General features: G+C 37.7%; 1 long non-coding RNA gene and 1 pseudogene across 1 annotated transcript; both read right to left on the bottom strand.

Moving 5' to 3' along the window:
* Nucleotides 1-2,899: 2,899 nt before the first annotated feature.
* LOC133712534 (uncharacterized) lies at nucleotides 2,900-3,896 on the bottom strand. The gene is made up of 2 exons (XR_009847465.1): nucleotides 3,641-3,896; nucleotides 2,900-3,547 (listed from the first exon to the last, which is right to left on the bottom strand). It is a non-coding gene; the product is annotated as an uncharacterized LOC133712534 (long non-coding RNA).
* A 3,538-nt stretch (nucleotides 3,897-7,434) lies between these two features.
* Nucleotides 7,435-11,354, bottom strand: LOC133710885 (G-type lectin S-receptor-like serine/threonine-protein kinase SD1-29; annotated as a pseudogene).
* Between the last annotated feature and the right edge of the window lie 5,643 nt (nucleotides 11,355-16,997).

Raw genomic sequence — 16,997 nt, 5'->3', positions numbered from 1 at the left:
CCTTAGAAAGGTACAAATGAAGGGTTAAGGCCAATATTAACAAAAGGGCCCTTGTCTACTCATACGATTTTACACACTCATAACAATTAAATAATTAACAATATTCATAATTCAATTTTCATTGTTTTACTCTTCTTTTTCTTTACAAGTAAAATTAGACAAAACTTTCACTCCAAACAAGTACAAAACGTCACTATTCACAATTATATATATACATATATATATATATATATATATATATTTTAATATCACAATATAAACAAAACATATTATTCACAAAGTGACAAATGATTTTTCAATCCCCGGCAACGGCGCCAAAAATTGATACGCTCAAAGCAAGCGCATAATTTAACCCTGAAAAGATCGTTAGTAGTATAAGCAAATAGGGATCGTTCTATTCCGGGGATTGAGGGTACACCTGTCATTGTCAAACAATTAAACAATTAAAATTAAAACAAAGTATAATATTCACAAATGTATTCACAAAATATAAACATTTTACACAAAAAGGGGGGATTTTGTTTTTGGTTTTTTCGAAAATGAAACTAAGTTAACAAAAACAATTAAAATGCAAAAACATAAAAATACGAATGGAATGAAGGAACAAAGATCAAAACCGAAACTTATGATTAAAATTGATTCAAACCCTAATATTGTTCATCTAAGTCATGAGAAAGGAGTTGATCATGTGAAACATTCGAAAGCAAATGAATTCCCATTTTTTACTTTTCAATGCTAATTAACCTAAGCGAAAGCACCTAGATTAATCCTATCAAACATGCAATCAAACCCTAGAAAGCTAGTCAATCATGTCATGTTTAACGCATTACACATAGAGAAAGGCTATCAACTCAAGTGTACAACTTAGTATGGAAAAGTCCACCTAATTGCAATTCTCTTTAATTAAATTCGATCTTTGTACAAAACCTTTACTACTTTGATTCAAGTTTACACAAAACGAAAAGTCGATTTCATGTTCTTAAACCTAGCACCATTCATATCGAAACCCTAAGTGTTTGCAACCACATAAGATTAAAATACAAAAGTTATCTATAACGCAAATTTAATTAAACAAACCCACATAAGCAACTCTCGAATCACAATATATGAATCTGAAAATTCTCAATTAATCATAAAAATTCCAGAAATAATACTTTGTTCAAACATATATGTCAACTAGTTCATAACCAACGAAATTCAAAGCAAAGGTTACAAAGGAGAATAGGATTACACCGTGGATGAAGATGAGATGGATGATTCACGTTGTGGATTCTTGAAACTCGAAAGCAAGCTTCAAGGATGGCTATGGATGGAAGTGCTCACGGCTTCTCTTCTTCTTCTTTGGCCTTGCTTGAACTCGTGGAGATGACTAAACTTGAAACTAGAGGATGGAAAGGAAAATGGAAAGGAAATGGAGAGACAAAGAAAATGGAATGGATGAAGGAATGTCTTTCTTCTTTGTTGTAGCCTCTATTTATAGGCTACCAAGCAAAACTATTTGGATTTAAACAAATGATGATATGTTAGGTTTGAGCATTTAAACATTAATGGAATTTATTAGGTTTGAATATTTAAACACTAATGGAATTTGTTAGGTTTGAGTCACTTTCTACTCATTTTTCCTTCAATTAATTCTCCACCAAGACTTCAGATTTTGCCCGTGACTTCTTCATATGAAATGATCCATCATGAGTGTAGATCATTCTGTAAAATTTTCAGAATTTATCTCCATGTGTTTGGGCCGGAATTTCTGCTGGACTCCTTACAGGTCCAGTTTTCCAGTTTTGCTTCTGCAGAACATTGGGCTGACTGTTTGAAGGCCTTCCACTTCTTTTTGGCTCTTGCACTCTTCATAAGAAATGTTTCTTAGGATGTCTAGAATGGATCTGGAAGGTTTCAGCTCATTTGAAGTTCATTTGGTCAGGTGGTCGCTCCTTCTTCCTTGCTTGGCTTGGTTTCTCCTAGCCGGAGTAGGAAAATGTGTAAAGTTGACCTTTTTAGTGCATTTCCATTTTTCTCCATCATTTTATGGACCTAACACTTATTTCATCATCATCTACTCCAATGTACCTAAAAATAAAAATTGAATTAAAAATCGATTCGTTAAGGAATTAACTAAGCAAAATGTGAGGAATTAACTATTAAAATATCACATTAAAATGCTTCTATCAACCCACTACACGACCTTACCTCAATTTACTTTATCACCAGGTAAGCGTAGCGAGAGAGTCCGCTACCTAGCTACACACACGGATCGGGTCGTCATTGCGATCGCTCACCGTCCGACCGGTGTAACTAACCCTCCGGAGGTTTTGGGGATCGAACCCAAGGAAGTCAGAGCCACCCTTCGCTCTCAAGCCATCACATTTCTCACATGGTTTGGTTAGTATGCATTGCATTTGAACATGACCAAACCATACCAACTAACATGCATCATTTAATAACAATAAGAAAATCACTAACCGAGGAGAGTCCTGAATCCCTACCTGGACTCCGATGCTTTCTCTCACGTACTCCGAGAGTTGCGAACCTTCTGTTCCTCGGATAACTGGAGTCCTAGATTCCGACATTTCGATAGTTAATAACTTTTGAACAATTAAACGAAATCTCGACGATTAATATATCGTCCAAACCAACTTTTCCTGGTTTGACCAGGAGTTGACCAAGGTTTGACCGACCTTTCCTGGTTTGACCAGGATTGACAAACTTTGACCATTGTTTGACCAATCGTTAATGGTTCGATAATTACCTAAATTATCGAACATTGACTTGAAGTTACGTTATCGACCAAACATATATTGAGTGCACCCGATTACTAAGGCCACCCAATATATATATACTTATATATTAATTTCTTTCACTTTCTATCCATTTAACATAAGTACAAGCATAGAACATATTTCCAATTTCATCAACATTTTATCTCAATCACGCTACACTTGGTCTTTTACTTCCATTTCGTATCTTGTCGCATAGTAATTACACGGAATTTACTATGGACACCCAATACTTTCCAATTTCCATATAAGGTGTACCCAAAACTACTATGGACACCCAATATGTTATTTTTCTTTCTTTACACTACCATTTCACACAAGGTGTGCCCAAATTACTAAGGACACCCATACTCACACTTGACCATTTTCCTGATTCACAACAAAACTCAATCCACAATTATAATATCAATAGCATATTCAACAACACATTCAAACATAAACTCCAAACACCCAGATTAGAACCACCTGACAAAATCGACAACCAGAGGAACTCCAATTTCAACCGAGCTAAACCCAACTCACTTTAACCACTTCTAATCACCATTCCAAGACCAAAGCTTTCAAGGTTCGGATTATACCTTCAAGTTCCTCTGCTATCAACTCGGTTTCCCAACTCTCTGCCGAAACTAGATTGATGAAGAACTGATGATTCTCACGCCAACAGCTCAACCAGTTTCTTGATTGTTGGCCTATGAGTGCAGCTCAACAAGAAACAAAGCCCAGAAAGGCAGGAGAAGTCGCCGGCTTCGAAGAACACGGCGAAGCCGAAACTTAACCCAGAAATGAAAATCATCAGAACCCAATCCAAACTGAAACTAATTACACAGACTTAAAGATCATGACCAGGAGAAAAGGTTTTATACCACAGACGGCCCAGAAGGTGGCCGGAGGCGCCGGAAAATTCAGAAATCGCCGGTAAAGCTTCGAGCTTCTGAGCTTCGAATCTCTCTCCAGGGTCTGTGCATGGACGAACCAAGAGCACGAGGATGTAGACGACGAAGAGGTGAAGAAGATGGTGGTCGGCCGTCGTCGATCGGTGGCCGGACGAAGTAGCGCCGGTCGGATCCTACTGTGGGTTTCTGGGTTTCGTCGGGTCAGAGAGAACTCTGGTTCTCTTCCTCTCTCTTGATCCTACTGGATCTCCCAACTGATCAAGGGCCTATATATATAGCTTGGTCCAATTAACATGGATGGCTAAGATTAAGCGGTGGAGGGAATGGAAGGCTAGGATCGTGCCACTTATTTTTCCATTTTTTCTAAATTATTTTCTAGGATTCCACAACTTCGGAAAATCACGATAAATAGCTCGGTTATCCTGAAAATTCTCCGAAAATTTCCACGAACTCGTCGTGACGTGTACTTCATTATCCAACTTCTAAATTGAGGATTTCACTTCACGAAATTTTCTGAAAATATTCTCGAGTACTTTAACTTTTATCGAAATCGATAAGTAAATTATCGAACTATCTCACTTAAGCTCGATAAATTTTTCCGGGGCTCACAAGCCATGATGGGGCCCAACCACAACATGCATTTCGTAGCCCGACATTCAACCTACCCAGTGATAGTCGGAAGCAGCCAAGACCTCATCGGTAAGCAACCTTCTCGGCCTTACTAAGTTTTCTTCACAATATGGTTTTCTAGACTAGAATGGGGACTTCTTGTCCAACATTGAAGAAAATGTAAAGGAAGGAGCCTTCCTTCCCTATAAAAGGAGACTCATTCCCACTTACTCAACATCCTGTTACAACATCTTGTAATCAACTTGGGCCGCAAGGCCCAAACACTAGTTAAAACTTTCAAGTGGACGTAGTCTCCCGCTAAGGCGAGCGGTGAACCATTATACTTCTCGTGTCTCACTTTAGTCTCTCTCTCACTCTCTCTTTCTCTAACGTTAACTAAGACCCTCGTCACACACGTTAACAGTAACATTTTGAGTCATGTGAGATTTTTTAAATGTTTTCGGTCTGAAGACGTATTATCATATTGGTGATCGAGGCAAGGAAATCAGGAACCACGCCTTTGGCTGGGTGAGTGGTTATGATCAATTAGAGCTCTAGTCTGTCTACCAATGTACTACTTAGGGGATAACTTTGTGTTGTTGCACTCATGAGTACATGATTTAGAAGAGAGTTTCGAGTGTATTCTTTCTTTTAATAGTTCAAGAAGGGACATGGTTTCATATTTATTTTGTTGAGTGAACAAATAGTATGACTTTGTCACTGTGGTGACGTGATTTGTCCTTGTGAGAAAAGGATGTTGAGTTTTGAAAGAAATCAAAGTGTGAGTTGTTTTCCTTGAGTTGAAATGGTGATTCCTGGCTTTAGCGTAAGTTGTTTCATTTTCTTATTGATTTCTTGTTTTATTTGAATTGTTTGGTTTTAATGTAATCTCTCGAACTAAACTATATGAAGGGATTATTATGATTTCTATTTCTTGATTTTAATTTAATCTCCTGGACTAAACTACATGCATAGATTACTATCATTTTGGATTGTGTGCTTTATGGTGATCTCCTGAACTGGTTTTCTATGCAGGGATTACTGGTTTTTATTTAGTTTTAATTTGTGAGTGCAGTTGTGGTTTGAGACTCGTAGTAAGTTGAGAAATGTTTTATCATGTCATTGTGGTGATAAAGGTTTCTTGTCGAGAGGAAATAAGAACGATTTCTTGGATTTGTTGTTGAGATTACAAATGGTTTGTTTTGTCACGGTGGTGACTTGTGTTTTCCTTAAAAAGACAAAGGATTTCGCTTTTGGAAATAATCATTGTGTTGATTTGTTTTCTAGAGTCGAAAATGTGATTTTGTGGTTGTTTGAGTTTACTCACACGAGCTTGCAAAAGCTTGCCGGGTTTGTTGTTTCAACCCAGTGCACTATTCCATGGTGTATGGCTTATTATGCAGGTCAGAATAACGAGTAGCCGTCGTTGAAGCTGAGGCTTTGTTACTGTCGTAGCTTGGATGTAGAAGTACTTTCGATTCTAGTCTTCTGCTGTGTAGTGAGTGTGGTGGGTGTGTTTACTTATTGAATTGTTATTTAGTTTAATTTGTAAACTCTTTTGTAATGTAATATATGACTCTAAAGAATGAGTCGATATTGACATTGCAAGTTCGGTGTGTTTTGTTGCTTAGTTTAAATGAAAAAAATTTTGGGTGTTCTTTTGGGTTTGTTAGGTTATCATGTTTCAGATTCAAATTTCTTATTTCAAAATTTGGGGTGTGACAAAATAGCTGAAAAACCCAATAACTGTAGAAGCAGAACTTGATGTACAAGATTGAAACTTTGCAACGCTCTGAAAGAGTAGAAAAAATTTAGTACTTGAAAGGAGTCGAGAGAAGTGAGACTAAAATGCTTTGGCTTTTTGATAAGTTGGATGCTTTTAGTGAGCATACGACACCTACCGGAGACCAACAAGCCGCCATTGATAGGTAATTGACCCAGTTTCTAATCTATAATGATTGGCATCCACAATTAACATCACATATTTGCCTGAGTTTTAATCTCATAAGGTAGCAAAAACACAAACAAATAATTATGGGCAATGTTCTAAAAATCGGCCTAGGCGGCCGTCTATGCGGCGCCTAGGTGCTACACGGTGGGATCCCGACTCGACTAATTGAAAATCGTTTGAAAAGGCGGACTGAATTTTGGGCGTCCGCCTAGGCAGTTTTAGGCGGGTCTAGGCGGATCTGGGCGGGTTTGGAGAGCTAGACGGATCTGGGCGGATCGGGTTTCAAAACTGAAAAAACATTTGAGTTTACAAAAAAACAAATTATTCTCTCCTCTAATCCTCTGTGTGAGGCTTGTCGCTTGGTGAAAGTATATCAAACTCAGAGCAAATTAGATCGAGCTGCTGAAGACAGAGAGGGATGGGAGGAGAGGAAAGGAGGAGGAGGAGGGGAGAGAGAGAGAGAGAGAGAGAGAGAGAGAGAGAGAGAGAGAGAGAGAGAGAGAGAGAGAGAGAGAGAGAGAGAGAGAGAGAGAGAGAGAGAGAGAGAGAAAACTCCACCTGTACAGTGAAAGTTTTAATATTTCCTGTGTTCTCTCTTTGACGGAGAAGATGGGCTAGCGGCTAGTCCCCCTTTAATTCATTCATTAATCATTATCTTGGAATCATCTAGGCCTTTGGTTTTATGTCGTTGGTCTATGAGCATTATCCCACCACTAATGTAATATTTCATTTCCAAAAAAAAACAAAAAAACAAAAGCCCTCACTGCTAATCTCAACGTTTCATAATCATGTCATATCATCTCAAAAGCATCCCAAAAATACACGTCTCTATTCTTATTTATAATTTTATATGTTGTATAATAAAAAATAAATAAAAATTAAAAACCGCCTAGGCGCCTGCCTAGTCCCCGCCTAGGTAGCTAGGCGCTAGGCCCTTGCTCGCCGCCCGACTACCGCCTAGCGATTTTTAGAACCTTGATTATGGGTATGGACAAGTGGTGCAATGGTGCAGTGTTGCAGTGATACTCCAAAAGCCTAGCCGTCCGTAGTGACTCAACAATATATATCAAGTTTTGTCGTGAACAATTTAGAGGAACTAATTTCAGAGAATGAAATTTCTTTTCACAAAAAAGAGAATGAAATTTCTTTTCACAAAAAGGTATCACGTTCTGGAAACATAATTTTTGTATATATAATTGTCAATACAAAGGGTAAACACATGAATGAAGGTGCATCTTCTTTATCGAAAAACCTTCATGTACTACCCACCCAAGAGAAACAGGTTGTTTTCTACACCAAACAGAAAACCCCCAATATGTATAAGAACCCCTTGAGAATGACCAAAAGGCATTGCACTGTGGGGTAACTTGCTATCACTTATCGTCCTTCAATCATTGTAATGCTAGCTTCATTTTTGGAGGAATTTGTATTCTCAAAGTGTGGTTGAGGATGATAAGCTGAGTTTTGGATAGTGAATACAGGCAGCTTTGGTTGTGGACCATCTTTCTCACTAGTTAACATCAAAGCTATATCCGCCATGGTTGGCCTATCCATAGCATTGTCTTGTACACACAAAAGCCCGATATGCACGCATTTAAATACTTCCAATGAGGAATACGAATCGCCCAATATTTCATCTACCAACTCCAACCCCCTGCCTTCATTCCACAAGTTCCATGCCTGAAAAAGGTTCACATATATGGTTTAAATTATATGAAAGACACTGCACACTCATGAGTTCACATTTTACATTAGAAATTAAGAGTACAAACTTACATAGGCAAGAAATCCTAGCTGTTGGTCATATAAAGAGAAGCTAGCTAGTATTCTTCTTGCCGCTAATAATCTCTAAGATCAAAACCCCAAAGCTGTAGACATCGGATTTTTCAGAAAACATCCCCCCCATGGCATACTCTGGAGACATATAGCCACTGCATAGCAAACTAATTAGTATGTAACTAATTCAACATGTTGGAGATTAGAGAAAATGATTCTTACCGTGTTCCCACAACTTTTTGAGTATTTTCTAGATTTTGTGTTCCTTCAATTATTCGTGCCAATCCAAAATCTGAAATTTTTGGATTCATTTTCTCATCCAAGAGAATGTTGCTGACTTTCAGATCTCTATGTATTACCTTCACATATGAATCATGATGGAGATAAAGAAGCCCTCTAGCAACACCCTGAATAATATTAAAGCGTGTCACCCAATCAAGCACTGCTCTCTTCCTCGTATCTGATCAAATAATCAACGCACCTAGTTAGTGTAATCAGTAATGGTTTTTTATAAATCACGACTCCCATGTATGTTACAATGAAATATCATGAGACTGCTATCGTTTCAAAACTTTAATTGTTAGGAAATGCATACCCAGTTGTATGAAAAGTAGTAGAGATTATATTTTCCAGACACATTATTCAATATCTAATAGTTCTCTGCTTTATTTTCGACAGCCACATTCAATATATAATATCTGATAGTACGTATATAGATGTAGAAAGTAGTGACTGATGGAGTTTGTCTCTTGGTAATTTATTTCATGTGACTCTATTCATAGGTTTATGTGAGTATGCAGTTGTGATTCCAAAAACCAAATTATGCTAAGGTTCAATTCTTCAGACTTACCTAATCTTTTTCTTGTTAGATAAGAAAAGATAAGTGAGATCCTACTTTTTCAAAGAAATTTTCATGGTTACCCCAAGTTCGACATTTACAAAGAGCAAAGAGATGAAAAATTATATTGAAATAAGAAGATAGGTGAAGATGAGTTTTGCACTGCAGCTGAACATGCATAAAATACTATTAGAACTAACCAAATAGAAAAGTATCCAAGCTTTTGTATGGCATGAACTCGTAAATCAGTAACTTCTCATCCTCTTTAACGCAGCACCCCAGTATCCTAACTAGATTTTTATGTTGAAGATTGGAGATCAACAGCATCTCGTTCTTGAACTCTTCAATGCCTTGTCCTGAGCTACTAGATAGTCTCTTTACTGCTACTTCCTTCCCATCTTGTAGCATACCCTATAAATCACGAGCTCCACAATTTAATTTATTAACTAAAATCATCTTTGTTTCTTGTACTTGTCGAAATGTTAGATATATAGTATCCTTGAGAAAGAAAATACCTTATAAACTGGGCCAAATCCTCCTTGCCCAAGTTTGTTTGCGAGACTGAAATTGTTTGTAGCAATTAGTATGCTATCAAAATCATATATCTTTAGCTCTGAGGGATTATGCTTTCCTATATATTCTCGAAGTCCATCTCTTAAACTCTTAATCATACCAGTAGATTCAAAGTTCTGTGTTGTTCGTTTGATCTGTCCTGTTTGCATATATAACATCAAACACCGAGTTGGAGCGAAACAACAAAGCAACATTCCGATGCCAATTAATAAACAAAACGAAAACATACTGTGAAGTTATTAATGAAAGTTTTACAGTAGTTATACTGATTTTATTTTATATTTAAAAAGAGAGCAGGGGAGAGATAATGTGCTAATGCATGAATTCATTTGTCTCTTACTCTTCTGGTTAGCTTGCCTTCTGTAAAAACTGAATACTATGGCTGCCAAGATATTCACAAAACCAATAGCTGTAAGGCTGGCGATTAACTTTATTGGCTTTCCTTCACCTGAAAAAAGAAAAGAGAAAAAATGATCTTACAATACAAACACAAGCATGAAACAGAAAACTAAGAAAAGAAATTGTTGTAAGAGCTGTGCAAGCACTACTATCAGTTACCTAGTTCGGAGCGTGCTAGGCGAATATAAAGATCTGCTCCAACAGACGCCGAAAACTGCTGTATATCAATAAGATCTTTGGACCACACCAAACACCCTATATTATTAACAAATGCATAAGCAAGGGAAGAACAATTGTTTAGGCACCATAATTTGCAATCGTTGGACGTTTCTTCAGGGTTGAAAGCAGTAATGAACTCATGAGAATCTGGTATTTTCAACTTCACCATCTTCCAAAACCCATCATCATCAACTTGTTTTCCTCTTGATGAGACTGACTTAATCCTCTGTCTCTCACAAAACAATTTGGTCTGCCGCACACACCCTCCTGTCCAGTTTCCTTTGCTCCATTCCGCACTTGACTTTGGTACAAAACCTTTCAAACACTTACAGATTGGAGATGCAGAAGGTTTGCAAATTCCAAAAGGTCCACAAGCTTCATAAATGTCACATGGATTCTTAGGTGTCTGCCAATAAACATACCACTTCCCATCATTCTTCGAAAATGTAAGCCTCACTATTCCTTCTGGAGATATGTATATGTATGCCGCAGGTTTGTCGTATAAACTATAAGAAAAATCCTGTGTGCCCTGCTTTAAGTTATCATCTACACTAAATCCATTTATATATCGACGATCCATTTCTGGTACACCAATGAAGCTCGACTTATCCCATGGTCCACTTCTCCAGTAAGGAACTGAATGTGAATCATTTGATCCACTATTGATCCAAATGAACACTTGTGACGGCGTCTGTGGTGCCAATCCAATCAAGAATCTCCCTGGTGATGGATCATTCTCTGCTTTCCAAGAACTCAAGAAGTTCCCCTTTCCAGACTTATCGTAACGCAACACCATGTTTGGTAGGACTGTGTCACCAGGACGATCAAAGCTCTGCCATAACTCAGTTCCCAGATGATCATTGACAACAAAGTTTCCATTGTCTAAAAGAACTGCAGTAACTGAACTAGTATTCAATGATGACACCAAAGAAGTAACATTGGTAGACCAGATAGACTTCTGTTTCCCATCAACAAGCTTCAGATTCCCATTGCTGCTAACAGTCAAGCTCGCCAAGTTGTCTGTAGCTGCAAGAGAATTTTCTCTGTTGGCCACCCATACAACTTTTCGCGGAGATATATCCTTGTGCCATATCCCCACATACTTGTTAGCAGAGTTATTAGGACTGAAGAAGCCTAACTCAAAAATGTGGCCCGGGGAAACTAGAGTTTGTCCCGGCACTAACGGTTGGGAAGGAGTTATCCCATCAACTTCAGCACAATGATAATGTGATGGAAGGAAGCTGAAAAAGAAAATCAAAAGGAAGAAGAACATGGAGCCATTTAAAGCACAAACGCTTGTGGTTCTAATATCCATTGGCATCCCAATAGGTTGTCAAACAATAATGGACATTAAGTTAATGCTACTCCTATAGTGCTCAAGTTCAATTGCTTTCAAACTTCCGTCAATATCAAATAGATACACATTTTGAAGCTTGTGAATTTCCATCCCTAACTTTGGGACAAAGGTGACAAATGCTTCCAAAGTCAACCCTCATAGAACAGTACGTCTTGAGTTCTGGAGGATAAGAGCCACATAGATCCAGAAATTGCACAGTCCCGTCGATCGTCCCATCATTGACCATTGTAATCGGGTCCATACAAGAGTCACGATATTCATCTTCAATCAAAGTTGAATTAAAAGGCGTCCACAGTAGTGCGTGCCATTCTCTTTTTTCGTATGTGGGACTACACTGCAGCACGGTTTTAGTGTTAAGTTAGTCAAAAAATAACAAGAGTGCATCCACAACGCACTGAAGCAGCAAGTGCATTCACTATCCAAGATTCCAAGAGTGAAATCAACCAGGTCAAGTCTTTCCTCTTCGACTTGAAATCAACAACGTCAAGTCTTTCCAAGTCAAGTCTGTCAAACTTCGACTTGTGAGCGCAAGAAACTCCAACTCATTAATAATACTTGAAGTTAGTGGACTCTCCCTGACGCAGTCGGAATGATCGGATTGATAACCTAGGTTTACCAGCAATAAACCTAACAAAAGGATTCTGGAGTCCACCAGAGATAAAGAGAAAATCTCTATTTTATTGATTAAAAGTTGAAAGATGCGTTCTGCAACCACATACGGCTGCTTAAATAAGAGAAATAAAACCCTAGGGCGACTAACATTGAACCCTAAAGCCCATGGGTAAAAACAAAACAAACTAGAAAACCTAAAATATTAAATCCCGAATCGGATAATTAAAACGACATATTTTGGCCTAAATTCGTTAGGGCTCACTATAGTGAGTCTTGAAGATCTCGTCGTTCCCATTCTGGAAAGGTGTCATGCGTCTCAAACGGACATTCTGGCCAAAAGTTAGTCAAATCTGATTCAAAATCAAAACCTGACTTTTCGCACGAGAAACCCGAAAAGTCCAAAACCAATTTTTCTTGAATATTCCAGCAGCTAATAACCTCTTTACACGTGAGTTACCTATTTTCCAATCACTTTTCTTGATTCTATGCCGCTTCTTTACTTTTATGGTTTTCTGATTGAGCCGGGTCCATTCTCGTCCTACATCATTCTCCTCCACTATGAAAGAACTCGCCCTCGAGTTCCTCTTGAATAAAAGACAAGAATAGGCATTCAAAAGACCCAAGAAAAAATTAGACAATTGAACCCGTGGATTATTGATCAGATCTTCTGCATATTCTGATGGCACAATCATGAACCCAACACCATAGATGAGTCTATCGTATGCATTTTGGCTTTCATAGGCAACCGTAGTAGATTCTTCTTGGCTCTCAAGGTTGCATTCTTGAATGACATCGGGTTCTGAATGATTTATTTCAGGCTCCAAAACTTCTTCATTATTAATAACCATGTCAACACAAGCAATTTCATATTTAATCTCTTCTTCATCATGGATGATTTCTTGTGGGGCTTCTTCTATTGAAAAATTTTCTATCTTCTCTTCAGGTCAACAATTGCTCTCAATGGGCAAAGCAAACTCTTTGGACTTTAACTCCTCAAAAATCTTAGGAGGATAATTCTTGAAACAAAAATCTCTAGGCAGAAATTTTTCATTAAGAAGACCTTTCATCTTCCGCCATGTCTGAACAGGCACTTTTCTTCGCCTCTTTCTGGCTCCTTGCAATTCATCCCACCAATAAGCAGCAGTACTTTTAAGCTTTCGAGACACCATCTTAACTTGCTTATTCTCTGGAATCTCCATAATTTCGAAGAACCTATCCACCTCAACTTGCCAATCCAGAAAATCTTCCACACCCAAGTTGCCTGAAAAGAAAGAAATTTCGGCCTTGACTTTGTAATCCTGGTCAGCTTGTCCTTGTGGTTCATATTGCACAATCTCTTCTTCAGACTCAGATTCTGAAGTATTAACAACAATTTCGCCACGCGGAGCCCTAACTCGCTGGCCTCCTTCCCCGCCTCTATGCCGATTATTGTTGTTGTTGTTGTTGTTGTTCCTCTCACCCAACAATCCACGAATATCTCCGATCTGGTTATTCAAGGAATTGATGGCAGCGGTAAACGCTGTTGTAAGAGCTTCGATATCTGCTTTTGTAACTTCCCCCATTGCTACCAAGGTAAATAGGAGAGACAGGGAAGACCTGCTCTGATACCACCTGACGCAGTCGGAATGATCGGATTGATAACCTAGGTTTACCAGCAATAAACCTAACAAAAGGATTCTGGAGTCTACCAGAGATAAAGAGAAAATCTCTATTTTATTGATTAAAAGTTGAAAGATGCGTTCTGCAGCCACATACGGCTGCTTAAATAAAAGAAATAAAACCCTAGGGCAACTAACATTGAACCCTAAAGCCCATGGGTAAAAACAAAACAAACTAGAAAACCTAAAATATTAAATCCCGAATCGGATAATTAAAACGACATATTTTGGCCTAAATTCGTTAGGGCTCACTATAGTGAGTCTTGAAGATCTCGTCGTTCCCATTCTGGAAAGGTGTCATGCGTCTCAAACGGACATTCTGGCCAAAAGTTAGTCAAATCTGATTCAAAATCAAAACCTGACTTTTCGCACGAGAAACCCGAAAAGTCCAAAACCAATTTTTCTTGAATATTCCAGCAGCTAATAACCTCTTTACACGTGAGTTACCTATTTTCCAATCACTTTTCTTGATTCTATGCCGCTTCTTTACTTTTATGGTTTTCTGATTGAGTCGGGTCCATTCTCGTCCTACATCACTCCCCTACCTTCCTTTCGAAAAGAAACTCCAACGGAGCTACTAGGGAGCATGGACTCCAAAGTCAAAGTCTTTCTAGGCGTTTGCGAATCCGGTAATAGCTTCATGAAAAAAGCCAAAAATATTTTGAAGCAACTCGTGGAATATATTTTGTCTTCATTTATTTGCATGCTCTTCACTTTCTCGACATCTCATGCTCTTCACCAAATTCGTTTCGTGATATTTGCGCAGAATTTAAAAATTCTGTCAGACGCTCAGCAAAACTGTACGTACCAAACTCATTGATCGACATGCACTTTGGACTCAAATGGTGACTAAAAACAAGGGATTGTAAGTTTCAACGCAATTCTTTGGACAAGTGCAACATTTCATAAGATTTATATGTTTTCACTTTCCAGGACCAGTTATTTTTCCTGTTGAATAAATAGAAACTTGAGATCCCTAAGAAGAAATCATAAACAAAATTAAAAGGAAAAAATTACTGGTGTGGTTAGCCTCAAGTAGGGTGGTGGATTGGGGCAAGGATTAAAACATTAGTTTTTACATATCTATCAGAATTTTGGAAAAAGAAGATATTTGTTGTAAATAATTATGAATAAATCATGTAAATAGATGTTGCATGATAAATGTCTATCCCTATAGATTGGTGATTGATAGAATTGTATGTAGGAGTAAATGACGTTGCTATTAAACGTTACCTTTTTGTATATACCATGTACTCATATATAAACCTCCTCATAGTGAGATGAATCGACACACTCCATTCTCTACGTCTAAACTCTCTCTCTCTCTCAAATTCTTTTACTATCATTTTACAATACGTTATCAGCACGAAAAGCTCTGAAATTGCTGATCAACCAAAGGAGAATCATCGTTCAATCTGGTTTAGGATCTGAATCACAAACAAGCTCTTGGATTGGCTGAGAAGACAACATTCTCAGTTCTGCACAAATAAGCTGAAAATTCATCCGTTCTTCATCAAGTAATGTTTTCCAAAATCTAATTTTATATCTATAGTTATTGAGCCTATTGATTGAATATGAAAAATCACCATGATGCATGAACCCTAATCCTATCAGATTTATTTATTTGGCACATATATTTGTATATATTCATTCATGTGTTTTGGATTGTTTGATTGAAAAAGAAAAGAAAAATAATTTTAGGATTCTTGGATTTTCAAAACTTTGTAGTGCACACTTGGTCCAGTATTACTGTATTACCAAATAATGCATACCAATTGAAAACAAGCAAAAACAGAACGTGCTGCTCCTGCGATTTGAACCTAGCCACATCATACACTAACCCAGCATGTTGTCCCACTGTGCCATCATGACAAACTGGTATTTATCAACACCATTTAATATTAACTCTGCCAGAAGCAGATTCAACGCCATTTAATTGGCGATTGATCAATTCATGTTTTGGTTTTGATTGACATTTATCCAAAACAATTACTGATAGGAGCATTTTATGCGACGTGTATATGGTTAATCCCTATATTAATCTTTGCTAGTTTATTCTATTTTCTCTTTATTTATTTAATTTTGTGTTTATTAGGTTTTTCGGAGCAAATATACAAAAAGAAGATAATATTGAGGAAAGATGCGCAAATAAGGAAAAGCTTGAAGTCCTAGCCCAAGCAGAAGACCTTGACGGAATGAGAAGCCCAATCCATGGAGATATCACAACAAATTATGGAGATATTCGCAGAGATATTGATGATGACATGATGAATTCTCATTGGACAAAGTGATGTGGAGAAATCCTAATTCAATCAGAGAATTAAGAAGTTGATGAAACTACACTTTAAGGACTCTCAAACCAAAAAGGAATGAAGGAGGACTCAAGAGCACTATAAAAAGGGTAGAAAAGCTAACGAAAAGACTCTTACGCGCGAGAATCAAGCAAGAAACCCGAGCAGAAGAAAGCAGATCAGCCATCCACCGACCAGTCGTTTTGACGACTTTTCCAACTTGATTTTTAGGGTTTTTCTGTTTTACTTTGCTTATGAATTCTTTTGTGCTTCCAATTCTTTAAATATATAAATTTAAATTTTTTTACTATTATATTTCTAACATACTGGTCGGTTCGGGTTTTGCGGTTTAAGCACAAGAGAAACCAAACCAACCCATTTCATAAATGGTTTGGTTTAGTGGTGAACCGGCTTTTAATTTTTAAAGTTAAAAAACCTTAACCAAACCACATTTATCGGTCGGTTTTGGTCGGTTTGTACCATGTTTTGCACACCCCTAGCTTTGAGGAGATTTTTCCTTACCTAGATTCGCCTTGAGAGGTTTACTCCTCAACCATATTCACCTTGAAGAGATTTCTCCTCACAGGCTCTCACAAATTTGCCTTTTGAGAATTATTCTTACCTAGATTCGCCTTGAAGGGATTTATCCTCACCTAGATTCTCCTTGAGGGAATTTCGCCTTACTCAAATTCACCTCTAGAGGTTTCACCTTGAGACATTTTTCCCAAACAGGTTTCGCTGCCTCTCTATTAGGCTATTTTCCTATTTCCTAACTAGAAACTATTCTTAAAATTTTACACCCCAACATTTTTTTTTTTTGAGTAAATGAAGATTTCATTGATAATTGCAGGCCAGAACGGCACTTACAAATTTATTAGAAAACGAGAATCATGCACCATTCGCTTAAGACATCGAATCTCAATTTATCAAGAAGCCTAACAAACTAAACATTACCCTACAAAGAGATAATTTTGCGTGAAAACTTCCTTTACCAATGCGCTCAATTGCGGTGCTCCAAAAGATTCCATTATCAAGATGTAAAAA

The sequence above is a fragment of the Rosa rugosa genome, chromosome 5, assembly GCF_958449725.1.
Source record: "Rosa rugosa chromosome 5, drRosRugo1.1, whole genome shotgun sequence".
NCBI classification, from domain to species: Eukaryota; Viridiplantae; Streptophyta; class Magnoliopsida; order Rosales; family Rosaceae; genus Rosa; species Rosa rugosa.
The sequence above is the reverse complement of the archived record's forward strand: the minus strand, read 5'-3'. Positions and strand labels throughout refer to the sequence as shown.